The 16,408-nt window shown below is 36.5% G+C and overlaps 1 protein-coding gene across 3 annotated transcripts in view; it reads left to right on the top strand.

The window, feature by feature from the left end:
• The window catches only part of Dtwd2 (DTW domain containing 2), a 144,593-nt gene that overhangs the window by 54,262 nt on the left and 73,923 nt on the right, over positions 1-16,408 (top strand). The gene's annotated exons all lie outside the window — the stretch shown is intronic.

Consider the following 16,408-nt stretch of genomic DNA (forward strand, 5'->3'; position numbering starts at 1 on the left):
TGGAATGTATATACTTGAGGAAAACTCGAATTTCTTCCTCATACACCATCACAGCAACAAAGAATTCTTGTTTCCTGCTAGTGTCTCCTGTTTCAGTTAAAGATACAAGGACAAAGTTTCCTTGCTCAGTTTTAGTATTGTCCTTGTTGTTGCATGGAGATCTAAACTTAACTTATTTCTTTTCTTCATCATCTTCTGCTTCAAGATGTTGTAATTGAACTGTTGTTAAATCTTCATGTTGAGAGGTTATAAAAACCTTCACTACATCTTCTTTAATGGGAGCCACAATGTTTACTTTATGTAGACAACTTTTTTTCAATTATCCAGGAATGATGATGAATTCACTTCTTCTGCAGATGTGAAGAGTGTTGTTACACCTTTTACATTCTGTTTGGTACAGTCATAGAATTCATAAGACGGGTTTATAATCACTTGGTGTGATTTCACCGTTCGTCAAACACTTCTTCCTGAAGTTTCTCCAACACCATCAACTGCTTCTTTACCATGGGAAGTGACAAACAGAGAATATCTTCACATGTTGAATTGGAACTTGCTTTAGCTTCAAGTCTTGGAGAAGGCTTTAAGGAATACCGAAACAGAATATTTGCTGTGTGACAAATCATCAGTCATCACTTATATTAGCATTATTATAAATCTTTCCACATTTTAATCAAGCAGCAGCAATTTTGTCGCTGATTCCAGTGAGCACTTTGAATTCCATCTTGAGTCACAGAAGTGTAGTTTTCTGCGAAATCTGACTGCAACATGTGTTTTTTCTCTACATCTTCAAAGTGTTTGGACTGCTTTATTTTCACGCAATTGTGGAGCTTGATTGCTGTCAATTGCATTTGCATTTTCTTCACACAGTCCGATACAGCTCCAGTTTCTATAACAATTTATTATTATTATTATTATTATTATTATTGTTATCCAAATATTGAAACCCTATTTTACCCTTTGGTATATTAGGGTTGTAGTTTGTTACATGTGAAATGCATTATGTAGAGATAATACACAATTTTAAAGAAGTAGTAGTAGGCATGAGTCATAGTTACAATATAAATACATTAATCAATATACAGTAAATAATACTAAATACATTATGTATTTATTTATTTCATTCAAAAGACTGTACAATGCAGCATAGGAAAATGTCATGAGCAATATGTTCATAAGTTACCTACAAGGAAATAATCACATTATATAATATCATATGGACAATTCTTAAAAGTTATGCAGCTGTATAGAGTTAAAATACTCACCCATATTATATAGTGACAAGTCTATTAATTTATTTTTAATTTCTTTCTTAAAAAGCCTCAAGCTTAAATGTCTAATATTGCTGGGTAAAACATTATATAACTTTTTACAAATCTCTACAAAGCTGCTATTAGTAGTAGTGTAATTACATTGTCATTTTCTTAAATAATTTTTATGCCTTGTACAATAGCTATGCACTGAGCTATTTGTAGTAAAATTATTAATATTTGTTTGTACATACATTAAACAACTTAAAATATACAAAGATGGTACAGTTAAAATTTCAAGTCTCCGAAATAAAGGTTTACAATGTGTACGGTTATCAACATAACAATTTATTCTTACTGCCCTCTTTTGTAGTTTCAATAACTTTATTATTTTAGGGTCATTACCCCAAACTATTATTCCATACGTCAGATGGCTATGGATATAAGCATAGTATACGGATTTTAGCACTTCAACACTGACATTTGTTTTTAATTTCCTTAACATAAAAATACCTTTGTTGAGTTTCTTAGATAGTATGTCAATATGACAGTCCCATTTAAGTGTAGATTGTATATGCACTCCTAAAAATTTGACAGATTCTTTACAATAATTACATTCAGTTAAAACAAAATTAAATAAAATTAGAAATTATAATCGAAGGTGTAGAGGATTGCAAGAATATGACATAAATTTGCGATTTATACATAATTTTAAGCAATAGTAATGAGATAATGCATAAAATTGACTTAGTTACAAATTAAATACCTATTATATAGGTGGTTTGCGATAGTAAAGAAATAAAAACAAAATTACTTACGGTTACAAACTATAGACCTGTCATCAAATACTGAACAATAGTAAAATCCATAATACAAACATAGTTATTGTTGTTATTACTATTATTATGTCCTAAAGAGAGACAACTTGTTTTAGATAGTGCATTAGGATTTTATATCATTAATTTACATACTCAATAGCTACAGTCTTGCGTAGGTGTGGTGTATAAACTCTGTGAATTGTTTATAACAACATTTTTTCCTAAGTAAATGGTAAAGGGGTGTGCAGTAATTTAAATTGCAGTCCGAGATATGATATCTTAAAAAGTGTCTTTTTCTTTCGAACACTGGCCAGTAAAAATCAAATGTTCAACAGTCTGATTGTCTTTGCATATGCACAGAGATTTTTCTGCACTTTTGATCCTAAATCTTTCAAAGTAGGAACCAAATTTTTCATGGCCGGTCATAAATTGAGTGAAAAAGAAGTCGGGTGAGAACTGACTCCATAACAATTTGGGGATGTCTTTCCACATTTCTCCACTTCGACTATTTCATTTCGTTATTGACTGTTTCTTCATCACTAATGATATTATGGACAGAATTGCGGGCCGACTTCCATTTCTCACATGATCTGATAAGCATTCAAAGTGTTCAACATCATATATCTGGATGACTAATAAATCTTGTGTTTGTGCAACTTATTTAAAAAGGCATCATGCTTTCCCGATACAATGTGATGGCACCACAATGCTTGTGCTCCAAACACTTGTATTTGTTGGTTTTCTTATGTTGGCAATGATCTGGCTGGAGTGTCTTACCTGCTATTACAATAAGTATTCAAACTGTTACAGTAAATAGTGCCAAGAGGGCATCATTTCTGGGAGCTTCTTCGAGACAATGAACCTTGTCATTAGAAATATTTGGTGCGTGGCAAGAGTCTTCTGTGATGTTGGCTTGGGAAACATTGTCGTTAGTGTCTGTTGGGAGGAATGTGTCCGCGAGAGCATTTGCGGTGTCTAGTGGCATTGTGGTAAACCCAGTGTCAGTTTCAATTGTTGATAGGGTTCAACTTAGATTTTCAGGCTTCCTTATCAAAATGTATTTTTTCCTCATGAATTGAGCGATTCAGAGGAACATTAATTTTTCCAGCTGTTGATTTTGGCAGACTTTATGACAATCTTATATTGCTGTTTGATTAAATTGTACGATACTTCATAGATATCTTTGAGTGCTGCACATCGAGATCTTTTGTATCATTTTTGTGCTGCTAGAAGACATCTATGCAAAGCTTTAAGTTCAGGTGTCCACCAGTGATTTTTCACTTTTCTCTGGTAAGACTTGTTCTGGGATATCTTGGGAAGGTGAGCCTTACACATAGCAGTGATACATTACGTGACAACTTCAGTGAAGCTGTTTATGTCTTCCCTTGATGTGAGCGAAGAAAGGGATGATAATCTGTTAGAGCTGAGACGAGATGTTATGGCACCTTGGGGGTTGTTTGGGTTTACAGTTCTTAAGCTCAGAGCACGGGCACTTTCTTTTCATCTCTCTCTAAAAACATTCGTCTTACCTCAGTATCACCACTTTCCTACTCAGAGTCCGAAGGTAATGGAAGTACGCCCGCTATACCATCTTCGTATTCTTCTCCGTCCGAATCAGACGACTGATCTGTGCTGGAATCAGATGTCCCTAAGTTTATGGAAATGCTCTCCAAAATACTGTCCATCACGTGCTCACTTTCAATGTAATTGTTCTCTACTTTCTTCACATGATCACACACTGATATCCATTCTTCTTTCGTGATAGAAGAAAATTTTTCTTCTGCTAGTCTTCTGACGTCATCGAGCTTAAATGTGACGTTATTTTGCTCCACCCAGTTTTTCACAATACCCCAGATTTTTTCAATCGCATTTAGCTCTGGATGATAGGGAGGCAGACGAATAGTAACATGTCCATGTCGTGCCAAAATACTATCAATAGAAAAAGTTTCGTCTCTGGGCTTGTGAAGTTCAACAAGTTCAATTAACTCGATTTTTGTGGCATTGCCCGCGTAACGAATGCCGTGAGAATCTAACCACTGTTTAATTGAATCTTTTCTGCTCTTAGCAGTAGGTGGTCTGTTGTCTTGTACTTTGTGGTAGGACGCGTTGTTAAGCACAATAACTGTGTTGGGAGGGAGATTCGGAATGAGCATTGTTTCCAACCACCTAAAAGAATATGTTATTTTAATGTACCGAAGTACATATATTTCCATGCAGATATTCTGTGTCATCATACGATGAGGGAACCCAAGAGTTGGAGCTTAATCTGAGACGATTCTATCCGACGCCGGGGTTGTATCCGGTGTGGCTTAGTGGATAAAGCATCAGCACGTAGAGCTGAAAACCCGGGTTCAAATCCCGGCGCCGGAGAGAATTTTTCTCCGTTCCATTACTCTTTCACCTAAAAGAATGATGACACAAAAAATAATTTAAAATAATGATTATATAATAAACTAATAGTAAAATTAATTTAATATTCTAATTGTATTTGCTAATATTCTCTCCCAGGCAATTCAAATATATAATAAATTATAAGATCTTCCTAGTTTCAGAAATTAATTATTGCTGATTTTACTTTTAAAATGAAATTATATTGAAATACGGCACTTAAATAAATTACCTCGTAAAGTTTTCTGAATTCATATCCTGGTGATAGTCCCCTGTTTTTAATCCTGATTTAAATATTAAGAGGGCATTTTCACCTCCTGAAATTAAAAAAAAAAAAAAACAGTACAGTATAAGAAAAATGTCAATTATATTTTATAAATGATTATATTCGTATAATAACAAAATGTTATTGTTTTCAAAATGTTAATTTATTAATTACTTCACCTGCATGGACGATGATTAGGCGTTGCCCTTTGTTCATTGGAGCTTTAAGACCTTCTGTACTGCTGTCAGTCCATTCATGAGTTGTAGTGTGAGAACTGTGCAAGTAAGTTTCATCTATGTATATAATTGGTCTTCCATCCTCTCGGAACTTGTGTATAGCTCTCAGGTACGCAATTCTCAAAGCTCTAATTTCTCTGCGTTCAATAATTACTTGACGGTTGTCAGAAGTTTTCTTCCATCTATTAAAATACAAAAGGTAACATTGAAAGATGTAGTAACAACAACACAATATTACAAATACAATTAGCTTTATGGAAACAAAGAAATAGTGTATTATGTGCATCTGAATCCCAGCTTCAACAGGATTTGTCTTAACGACGTCTTCCCTCCTCGAAAACTTGTGTTTTCATGAACTATAGGAAGAAGCGATTTCAGAGTCGGCCTCTGCTTATGTGTAGCGTAGAAAAGTCTCCTTATGACTTCCTCATCAAAATTATCTACAGCTGCAACAATCTTCTTTGGTCGTGATTTTCCCGGAGTGGAGAAAGAAGCTGCTGCTCCTGCGTCAATATTCTTTCCTGATTCTTGCCAAGGTTCGCTTTGAAATACCAGTGGCAGCCAAGTACTCTTGCACACACACTTTTCAATGGAATTGATATTCCATTTACAGCCTCTTCTGACATGGATTTCCATACATTGTATGCTAGTTCACGTCCTTGGCTGTGAACTACTCTGTGATTTCCCACCTTAGACAATGCCATAATGAGGGCGCTCAGAAGGACAATGTTTTCAGTAGAGCAATAGCGGCAGTAGCAGAACGATCTGGAATGCTAGCAACCAACTAACCCAACACCCCTCCAGTTGAGTGTGAGGGCGAGTCCAAGCAAACGAACTACGAGGCGTGTTCTTAAAATAAGTTCCAAAAGGGTGTAGAAAGTAAACGGGAAAATATTTACAAACCATTTTTGTAGCATTGTATTCTCCACACTTCAATTACTTCTCACCATAATCTCCACCATTATTGAGGCATTTATCGAGTCGTGGCACAAGTCTTTCTATCCCCTCATTGTAGAATTCACCCGCCAGCGAACCACTCCGCAACATTTGTGGAAAATTCAAGGAAAGCGAAGAAATTGTGAACCTCCTGTCCTCATGAATTTTTTCATCGACAGCACGCACCAAATCGTCATTGATCAAAGATGGCCGACTGGTATGCTGCTCGTCATGCACAGAGATGCGGCCCTCGTTGAACTTTCTAACCCATCTCCTGACCATTCCATCACTAATGGCATCATCGCCATACACCTCACAAAGTTGATGATGAATGTCAGCTGGTTTGATGTTTCTCGCATTCAAAAAACGGATAACAGACCGCATCTCACAGTCGGCGGGGTGCTCGATCACTTTAAACATTTCAACTGATCACAACTAACCACACACACGGACTGAAGCTCTGAAACTGCATGCACAGCTTGCCTGAGGACTGAAGAAGAAAACATGTATGTGCAAAATAACGATTGCAGCGATGCGACAGCTATAATTGAAAATGGAACTTACTTTAAGAACACGCCTCGTAAAATGCGTCCCTCGCGCTGGTGCCATAACTTCTCGTCCGGGCTCTACTAAAGTTTTCACTGCTTTTTGTTTTAAACTTGTGGGTTGTATACAGTATATAGTAGAGTTGATTGGAAGGTTGGATTTCGTGGCACAGATTTCATGAGCCGAGTGACTGAGTCAAGTCACCTGCCATTTGCTAATGAATAATAATAATATTTATAATAATAATATTTATTAATACTATACACTTGAGCTACATTAGGCATTGCAGCCCGAAAGAGCAGAAGCTCGTGCTCGGGCGCAGTTCAGATCAGTTATACAAGATATATCACAAAATTACGAGAGTTCATTGAGCACAATAACATTAATAAATGGTAAAATACATACAGCATGTAATAACAGGGTCTATATACAAATAGAAAATACAGAAGTACATGAATATTAGAGTAACAATTTTAACTCAATTAGCTTAAACAATTAAATAATTAATCTGATTTGTTTCTTAAATGTATGTGTGTTAAGTGTACTTAGCTCAGGGTAAGCTCTAATTAATGTATTATATATTTTGGGTCCAAAATTTCTGCTGTGTTTTAATCCAGCAGTTGTGTGGCATTTGGGAGTATTTAGAAAGAAACTGTATGGAAGGACTTTAGCATTACACATGCATAAATCAGCAAAACTTAGAGAATTAGTGCGATGGTATGTAGGTTTGTTGCCACCGTTGAGAATGTGTAGCTTGTGTGCATATGAGAGTAGTCGTAAGATATTTCGCCTCTATTGCCAGCATTACCCCAGATTCAGTAGTTTTCTCTACCGACGTCCACCATTACGCTCTGCAATAGCCTCGAACTGGTGTCGGAAAATTGTCCAGGATGTCGTACCATCGAACTTAGGCGTCTTTACGTTCGAATGTCTGGCTGGAGGCGTTGATTCCACAGGGCCCTATATGGGGTCCTTAATTCTGTTGCCGATTTTTCCAAGGCCTGTCGAATCTCTTCGGCAATTATCTGTTTATGTTCTCTAGCCTGGCGATCCACTAACGCTAGTATGTGCTTCTTTTCCCCAGCATGTTGATCCAGCAACTCGTCTGCTCTTGACGACGCTCGAGAGCGCGAATTTTGCCATCGAGATGGTCTACGTCCTGTGTTAGTTTGGTCCTGCTTTATTTACACTCGCGAAATTTTCGTTCAGTTTGTCGAAATCGGCTTTAAGTTCATCTTTCACGATGGTAACAATTCCATCCACATGCGTCGAAACGCTACCAATTTGCGTAGTGACGACATTTGTTACTTCATTTATATCGCCTTTCACTTCAGTTATGTCCTTTTCACTTCACTGATGTGTTTGTTCATAATAATAATAATAATAATAATAATAATAATAATGGCTTTAGGAGAATGCAGAAAGTTACACAACGCAGAACTGCACGCATTGTATTCTTCACCTGACATAATTAGGAACATTAAATCCAGATGCTTGAGATGGGCAGGGCATGTAGCACGTATGGGCGAATCCAGAAATGCATATAGAGTGTTAGTTGGGAGACCCGGGGGGGAAAAAGACCTTTAGGGAGGCCGAGACGCAGATGGGAGGATAATATTAAAATGGATTTGAGGGAGGTGGGATATGATGATAAAGACTGGATTAATCTTGCACAGGATAGGGACCGATGGCGGGCTTATGTGAGGGTGGCAATGAACCTTCGGGTTCCTTAAAAGCGATCTGTAAGTAAGTAAGTTAATGGCTTTATTTAACACTGAACCAGGATTAAAACTTGCTTACAAGTTGAACATGAAACTGGATCGGAATTAAGTAATTACATACTGATACAATTTAGGTACATAATGAGATCAAAAGAGGTAGTTACATAAAATTTACCTCATAAAATAAAAATATACATAGTAGAATACATAATAATGTTGTTAGACTCAAATATGAATCACATAAAAACAGAAGCCGATAATTCAATAAAAAAAATGTACACAGTAAAAATAAAAATAAACACATTAGTATACATATTAGTCATCATCATCATCATCATCGACGCTACAGCCCAATTTGAGCCTCGGCCTCCCTTAGAACTCTCTTCCATGCATCTCTGTCCCTGGCAACCAACCACCATCCTTTAATTCCCACTTTCTTTAAATCCTCCAACACTCCATCCATCCATCGCAGTCTTGGTCGTCCTACACTCCTTTTTCCTTCAAATTTATTCCCCATAACTTTCTTGGGTGTCTCATGATCTGCCATCCTTTGCACATGTCCTGCCCATCGTAATCTTGATATTTTAACGACTGTAACCACATCAGGGGACTTATATAGTATACACATTAGTATTAGATTACAATTAAGTAGGATTTACATAATTTAACCAGAAAATGACAATTGAATAAAATGTACAGAAAAAAATAGATTAATAATAAAAAAAAAACAACACAGTGGGATACATATTGGCGTTAAGTGATAAACACGATTTACATGATTACACAATCATCACTTTTCACTTCACTGGTGTGTTTGTTCATGTCGCTTTTCACTTCACTAATATCGTTTTTCATGTCTGGTTTCCACGATGACTTTGCAGGATCTGCTGTAGGTTCTCCATTATGTCCACAATATCCCACTTCTGACACCAATGTAACTTTTACTTCTACTTTTACCACCACGCACCCGATAACAATGTGACTTTTATCTCTAATAATTCACACTACAACAATGGGTGTTCCACTCAACACAGCAACACAATAATCCACACGACAACAATGACAATACACGACGTGTATTATTGAGAAGAACAACAATGTACTCCTAATACACTACGTGCAGAACTAAACTGTCAGTTCTCAGTTCACCGTTCATTCGCCTTGCCTAGTTCTTCTAGCTCACTGTTCAAGTTCACTGCACATCGAACTCAGGTCTTTCGGATGCGTCGCACTCGCCTGGAGACTGCCACAGTTACGGACTCGCTCAAGTTCACTGCACGTCGAACCCCGTTCTTCCCAGTTGCGGTCCACGACACGTCGAACCCCTGTCTTCCTAGTTGAGGTCCACGACACATCGAACTCGGGTCGTCCCAGTTGCCATCCACCACACATCGAACTCAGGTCTTTCCAGTTGCGGTTCTCTGCATGTCGAACCCCAGTCTTCCAGATGCTCTCGAAGGCTGGTTTCCTTGCTCGCTCGAAGACTCACTCACGACTGACTGAAGACTGTCTGCCACTAGCGCTTTTACTTATTACATCATAACTCCTGGAATCTTCAATTCGCGTGGCTTACAGAATCTTCGAGAGAGAGCTCTGCTTCTCGCTGCTTCCTTACTTCCGCCCAATCACAGTAGTTTTTCTCCTCCCCTTGCTCCGTACCGTGGCTAGCGTGAGGTTGGGTGGTGATTGTGGCCCCACGTTGGGCGCCATTTGAGGGTGGGTGCGTCTCGGTGTTGCGTGAGATTCACTCAGGGTAGCCGAGGTACGGTTGTGGTGTAGGATGATGTCGGGAATAATACCAAGCCGGCTGCTTATATAAAAGGCAGTGTAAACTCCAAAACTATAAGTTTATTGTCGTATTCACTTGGTAAACCCTAGAGTATGTATTTCCGGCTGACTTATAATTCAATCGTTGGTCGCACTTCTGTATCGACTCTATGGCAGCTCTAAATAAGCTCTATCCGATACTGTAAATTCAATACTCTGCCCAGTACACTATGACCGAAGCTCCTAAACGTTGACGAGTAGTCTCGCCGATGACAAAGTTCTAACTATCGAGTCTTCGCCGGAAGAAAGACTATTACGTTGGGCCGCCGACACCAAAAACTCAGTGTGTCGTGCCGTCGACACGAAAAGAAGTCTTAGTCCTGTCGACACAAAACGAAGTAGTTATTGTGCCCTGTATGTAGGGCCGCCGACACGATAAGAAGTTGTGATTGTGCCCTGTATGTAGGGCCGCCGACACGATGAGATGTTGTGTGCCATTTCCGCTCCCCGTCACCCTTATTTATAAAAACCTATCCTACGCTAAAACTAACTATCCTATTGGTTAAAAACTACGTCACTTAACCGGCCTAAAATCTATTCCCTATTGGTCCAAAGTGACCTCATAAGCTGAAACAAGATCTCTTCTCATTGGGCGCGAAATACGTCATCTCTAAATTTAAACTTTTGGACTTCCCACAACATCAAATTAGTTCGAAGATCTTTCGAGAACCCCGTTCTCTGGAAAATCCCAAGCTTGGCAGTTACTTTCCTACGGGTCCAGTCCAACTCTCTGATTTTACGCCTCGATGAGTGTCAATGCAATCCCGCACAAGGTGGCCGTAAATCTGTCCGATGCTGACAAGTGACGCAGACGATGTGAACCATCTGCGTGGGAAGCTAATTCTAACCAAGTCGCCAGAACATCCCCGCGAATACATGTAACAAAAAAAAATATGGAGATATCATTTCGCTAATAAATCGGTCTCTCCCTCTCCTAATTACTGCTTCAAGCGTCAGGGGTTCGTGTTTCTGTTTCCTTCTCACTAGATGCGCGCGCAACTCCTGACGCGACCTGAACATTCCAGACGGGTACCACAATATCTATGTTTCTCGTATGAGAATAATGTCCATCAAGGTTCGGTAGAACCAGAGATGTCCTTTGGCACACTCTTTGCGTCAAAATATTCAAACCATAGAGTAAATACTTGGTTCTGAACAAATCCTGAGGGATGAGCCTTCCCAATTCATCCAGGGGAAGCCCTTCTCATCAGATTTTCAGTTGTATTCTTTCTTGGTAGGATCAGCATCAGCTGAACATACGAGCTGCCCATACTCATCGAACAGATCCGCATTCTGCAGCTGTTGCAGAGCATACCTGACGCTTTCCCTTCAGTCCAACTACTTGTGGAATATTACTCTGAACGATACTCGACCCTATCTCAACATTCCATAATCTGTCACGTTGTTGAAGTCTTTGTACTGCACCTCTAGCAAATTGTAAAATTTTCCTGTATTCTCACTGTTGAAATCCTTAGCTCGTGCATATGATGTCCCAGTTGGTTTTCTAATTGCAAGCTTTTCACTGTGGCGACAAACGAAATAGTCAAACCCAAGCTCTGCCTGGACATTCACCTCTAAAAGGATTCACGATTCTGTTTCTGACTGCCAAGTGGTGTCTAATTTTACGAACATCCATGCGTGTGAACCTGTAAAATTTAGCTTTCATCAGAAGTAGATAATTGAATGGCTGCCTAGAATAACGTTGTAAGTCAGTTTTTACAGTTTGTCAGGAAATTAAAAATATGTTTATTCCATACTAACATTGTTAAATATTACAAAATATGATAGTATTAGGTCTCTATTAATACTTCACTAAATATTCACACCAATTATATATATGTATTGTCTTCATCTTCCAAATAACACAACTTTTTGAACAAGCAAAGAGTCAGTTGTGTCCCAGTTAGAATAGAGTAATTCAGTTGTCTCTTCGTTGGCAGGCAAAGTTATGATCATATACTATACTTATTTTTACATGGTTCTGGGTTTAAAAAAAAAACATATTCAGGATTGTCGTTAGCTTTTAATAATGCAAAGAACAGTAAGTCATAATAATAATAATAATAATAATAATAGTTTTATTTTCCCTGGCAGAGTTAAGGCCATCAGGCCTTCTCTTCCACTCAACCAGGATCAAATCACATACAGAAAAATACATACCGGTATACAAATATTAACTTAAAAATAATAATAAACATAATTAAGTAAAAAAGAGAGATTGACTACATATACACAATCAGTATTAACTTTAAAATAACAATAATAAAAAATATATATAATAAAAAAAGAGACTGAATACATAATCACAAACAGGGAAATACATTCTAGTAAACAAGTATTAACTTAAAAAAAAAGAATTAATACATATGAATATAATCTCACAACTAAAGGAATAGTACAATTAGTATGATCAGCACAGCACGTGTTACATTGAGACAATGACAATTACTTAGATATTAGTGTTAATGGAAAAATGAAGTAATGACTGTGTAAAATAATAATAATAATAATAACAAATAAAAATTATACGTAAAAAAACTAATTCTGTGCATTTAAAATATTTCTAAACAACCTGATTTTAAACAACTGAGGACTAAGACTACCCCTGATTTCCAGCGGCAGCGAATTCCATGAGCGGGCCATGGCTATTGAGAAAGAACTTGAGTACAGAGATGTCTGATGACGTGTTATTGATAGCAACAGATTGTGCTGTGAACGTGTATTACGATTATAATGTGAAGCTAGAGGCAAGGGTGTGGAATCATGTATAAATCGATATAGCAGGCAAAGAGAATGTACTAAACGTCGATCTTGCATGTAATAGTTTATGAACTAGAACAGAAAATAACATATAAAATTGACTGGCCTCTCATAAGTGTGTTCAGGTTCTGTACATAACATGTTAACCAGGGATACAGGATATTTTCAGTATTAATTTTATAGTAATCAAGATAAGGTTTCAGATGTACTCCGTAACAATAAATACATGCTGTTCTAACATATACACCATGGTTGCTTAGTTCTTCAGCACGTGGGAAAGAAGAAAAACAAAATTCATGCGATTCCCCATGGGTTGCATGACTTTTTGAACATTCTGTATAGGCCTATAACTCCAATAAGTAAATGTTTGCATGCAAAAATGCAATATTTCTCTTACCATGGTAATTTGTATCACTATCAAATTCGTTTGTCGGTGGTGTAATCTGGCCGGATAGAAGTCCGATGACCCTCTTAATGTTGCAACCATCACAGCAGGAGCAACATTGCCACCACCAGTTTTATATATTTCAACCTGGAAGTGTTGTAAGTAAGGTTAGGTTAGACGCATGGTCAGTGATTTCGCGTCTATGTTATTTTATTTGTTTCATCACAATTTACTTTTTCTGTACTTCTCTCTTTTCTCGCTCCCTTCTTCAAACAGTCATATAAGTTTCTTAATTGTTAAAAATTCCGTGTAACGGAATCTTGTTGAGCATTGAACTTGTGGCAGATTTTCCCCCAGCACTCATGTTTTAAAAACGTGTGACTGCATCAGTTGTTTTATTTTCAACAACGTCTTTATTCTGCAATGATATCTAATAACATTTTCTCTCTTTTAGAACAATTTTTGTCCCTGTTTTTTTTTTATATTGCCTAGTTGCTTACAAAAAATATTACTTCCTGCCAAAGACACAATATTACAACCAATTGTTTTATAGTGACAGGCACGTTCAATCAGGGATTTATTTTTGCCGGCTATGATGGCTTTGTTGTTATGCATCTTTTCCGTTTAAAGACAGAATAGCTAATACAGTACCTGGCCACATTATTATAATCACTCACATTTTTACTATACTTTACATATTACTTCCTCATTTGAACTCTGGTTTCCTTTCTTAAGCAGAATTCACATTACATATTTAATTTTTAAACAATATTAAGTAAAATTACAATTATAACAATGTTAATTCAAGAAATATTGATAAATAACCAACCACACCTCATTCTTACAGAAATTTCAGTATTTCGTACGACCTCCTTTGGCTTTAATTACAGCTTTAATTCTCTTTGGCATGCTCACAATACACTTCTGTATTATTTCCTGGATCCTCTCATTGTGATTCCAAACATGTATCAGCCTTTCAATAAGTCGAACTCTGGTAGTAATGAATTCTTTTGCCATCTCTCTTTTTACGAGGGCCCAGATGTTCTCAATGGGATTCAAGTCCGGTGACTTTCCTGGCCATGGCAAAAGTGGAATGTTTTTGGAAGCCAGAAACGTTTTGACTCTTCTAGCAGTGTGGCAATATTGTTTAAAAATTAAATATGTAATGTGAATTCTGCTTAAGAAAGGAAACCAGAGTTCAAATGAGGAAGTAATATGTAAAGTATAGTAAAAATGTGAGTGATTATAATAATGTGGCCAGGTACTGTAGATCGTTAAATATCACATTTGCATCGACTTTTAAGACTGAAATAGTTTAAAGGTCCGTTACTTAATGGCAGAACAGCAAAATATGGAACAGGTTTCTTGCAACCCAGCAATAATGTTTATCCTTGTCAATAATTGCATCTTTCAGTTTCATTGAGAGAAATTCTCCCTTCTTCAGAACCAGTTAGTCTACACCAGTTGCCTCTTCGTTTTCTCTTTCTTGAATCTCATCTTCTTCAGATGGTGCTGGTGCCAATAGAACTTGTTTCATTTCCATCGGATTTGATTCGCTATCTCGGTTTACAACATTTTACCTGAATCCACTTCACTTCTCGGTGTTCTTGGTTGTGAATTCCTTTTACCATAATGCAGCACTTGTTGGATGTTGATGAAAGTGTCCTCTATGACCTCCTCCACTGGATTTGCATCTATACTGTCATTGGGCATCTACTTCAAGACTTCATTGCGGTCCAGTGGAATGATTCCTGATTTTCTGAAGCTACTTTTTATTAATTTTAAAGGCATGTTGGATCTGATAAGTATAGTATAAATATCAAATATGTGTAGGTTTATTGCAGTCAAATTACTTATCAATAGTACACACGTTGAACCATTATGATATTACATGAAATGGTATATAAAAGTTTTTGACAAACGTTTTCGCCATAACCATGGCATCTTCAGGTCATATTAAAGGAGAACACAATAACACATAATGAACATTTAAAATATTCAGGTTAAAACAATCTTTAAAAAGCTTAAAAACTGGTGTGGTAGGAAGTTTGAACATATGCCGTTAAAAAATATACATGTAGCATGAAAAACATAGAATAGACAATTAACACTGTACTAATTGATAAGTGTACAAAGAAGTAGAGTAGACGCATAACAATCTTCAAATACAGGCAGATACAGTTCCCAAAATAACGAAACATGCTACATGGGCGTATGAAATCAAAGCCCTATAAAAGTATAATGGGGTAATGTAAGAGAATTTATTAAATTGAGAACTAAGAAGAGAATATTAATTTTGAAGGCGTGGTTGAGGTATGTATCCACGTTTTATCCTGAAATCTACATTTTCCAACCAAAAATTATGAAATTTTTTGTACACAATTAATGTTCAACGAAACTAATCCAATTAAAAAAATATATATTTAAGCTTTTTGAAAATAAAAAAAAAACAATAATCATAAAAAAATAATAAAATTTTTGAAATGCTCTCATCCCGCAGCAAATGACACTAGCAAGTTCCTTTTTGCACAGAAATGTTAGTTTTGATCCCCTGATTGTGTTGAACAACGATTATTAGTTTAGTCAGCTTAGTTCAAGAATTATAATTTATTCACTGAAAAATAAGATTTTTATTTTCAAAATATTCAGAAAAAATTTTTTTTGCTCTATTTTTTCAAATAATATTACAAAAAACCCGTAGTTTACAACATTCCTCATTTCATGATCTTTAATTTGGTATACAAATGACTTCTGTATTTCAATATTTAGTGCTTTTTATATTGTTTTGAATGCTGAAAAATGTCGAGATTTTTTTTTGTAATAAACGAAGATGACAGTTTGGGAGAACATACATCTTTTATTTAAAGAGATATGTTAAAGATTCTTAGATCACAGCATTCACCATTTCATTAGGTTTAATTCCGTGTATGAATGGAACTATTATTTCAATTTTTGAGGTTGTCTTTGTGTTTTGAAATTCTGAAAGCGGCGGCTTTTCTTTGTTAAACAGTGTAGGTAGAATGTTTATACTTAGTATGTGATCACTTATTTTATGAGTAGGTAACCTTTTGCAAATTATAGCATCGTTATTTACTTTAAACTTCAATTTTCTTAAAAATTAATTTATAACTAAATTTTTGGTTTATATTATTCAATTAATTAGAGAAAAACTGTAGCAGATTACATATGTAGTACCTTCTTCATGAAGTTTCTTGTCTTCATGAGTTTTCTTCGCTGCCCTGAGTCTTCTCCGCCGTTGCTTCTGCTCCGGTGTACTTT

This window comes from Periplaneta americana, chromosome 1 (assembly GCF_040183065.1).
Source record: "Periplaneta americana isolate PAMFEO1 chromosome 1, P.americana_PAMFEO1_priV1, whole genome shotgun sequence".
NCBI classification, from domain to species: domain Eukaryota; kingdom Metazoa; phylum Arthropoda; class Insecta; order Blattodea; family Blattidae; genus Periplaneta; species Periplaneta americana.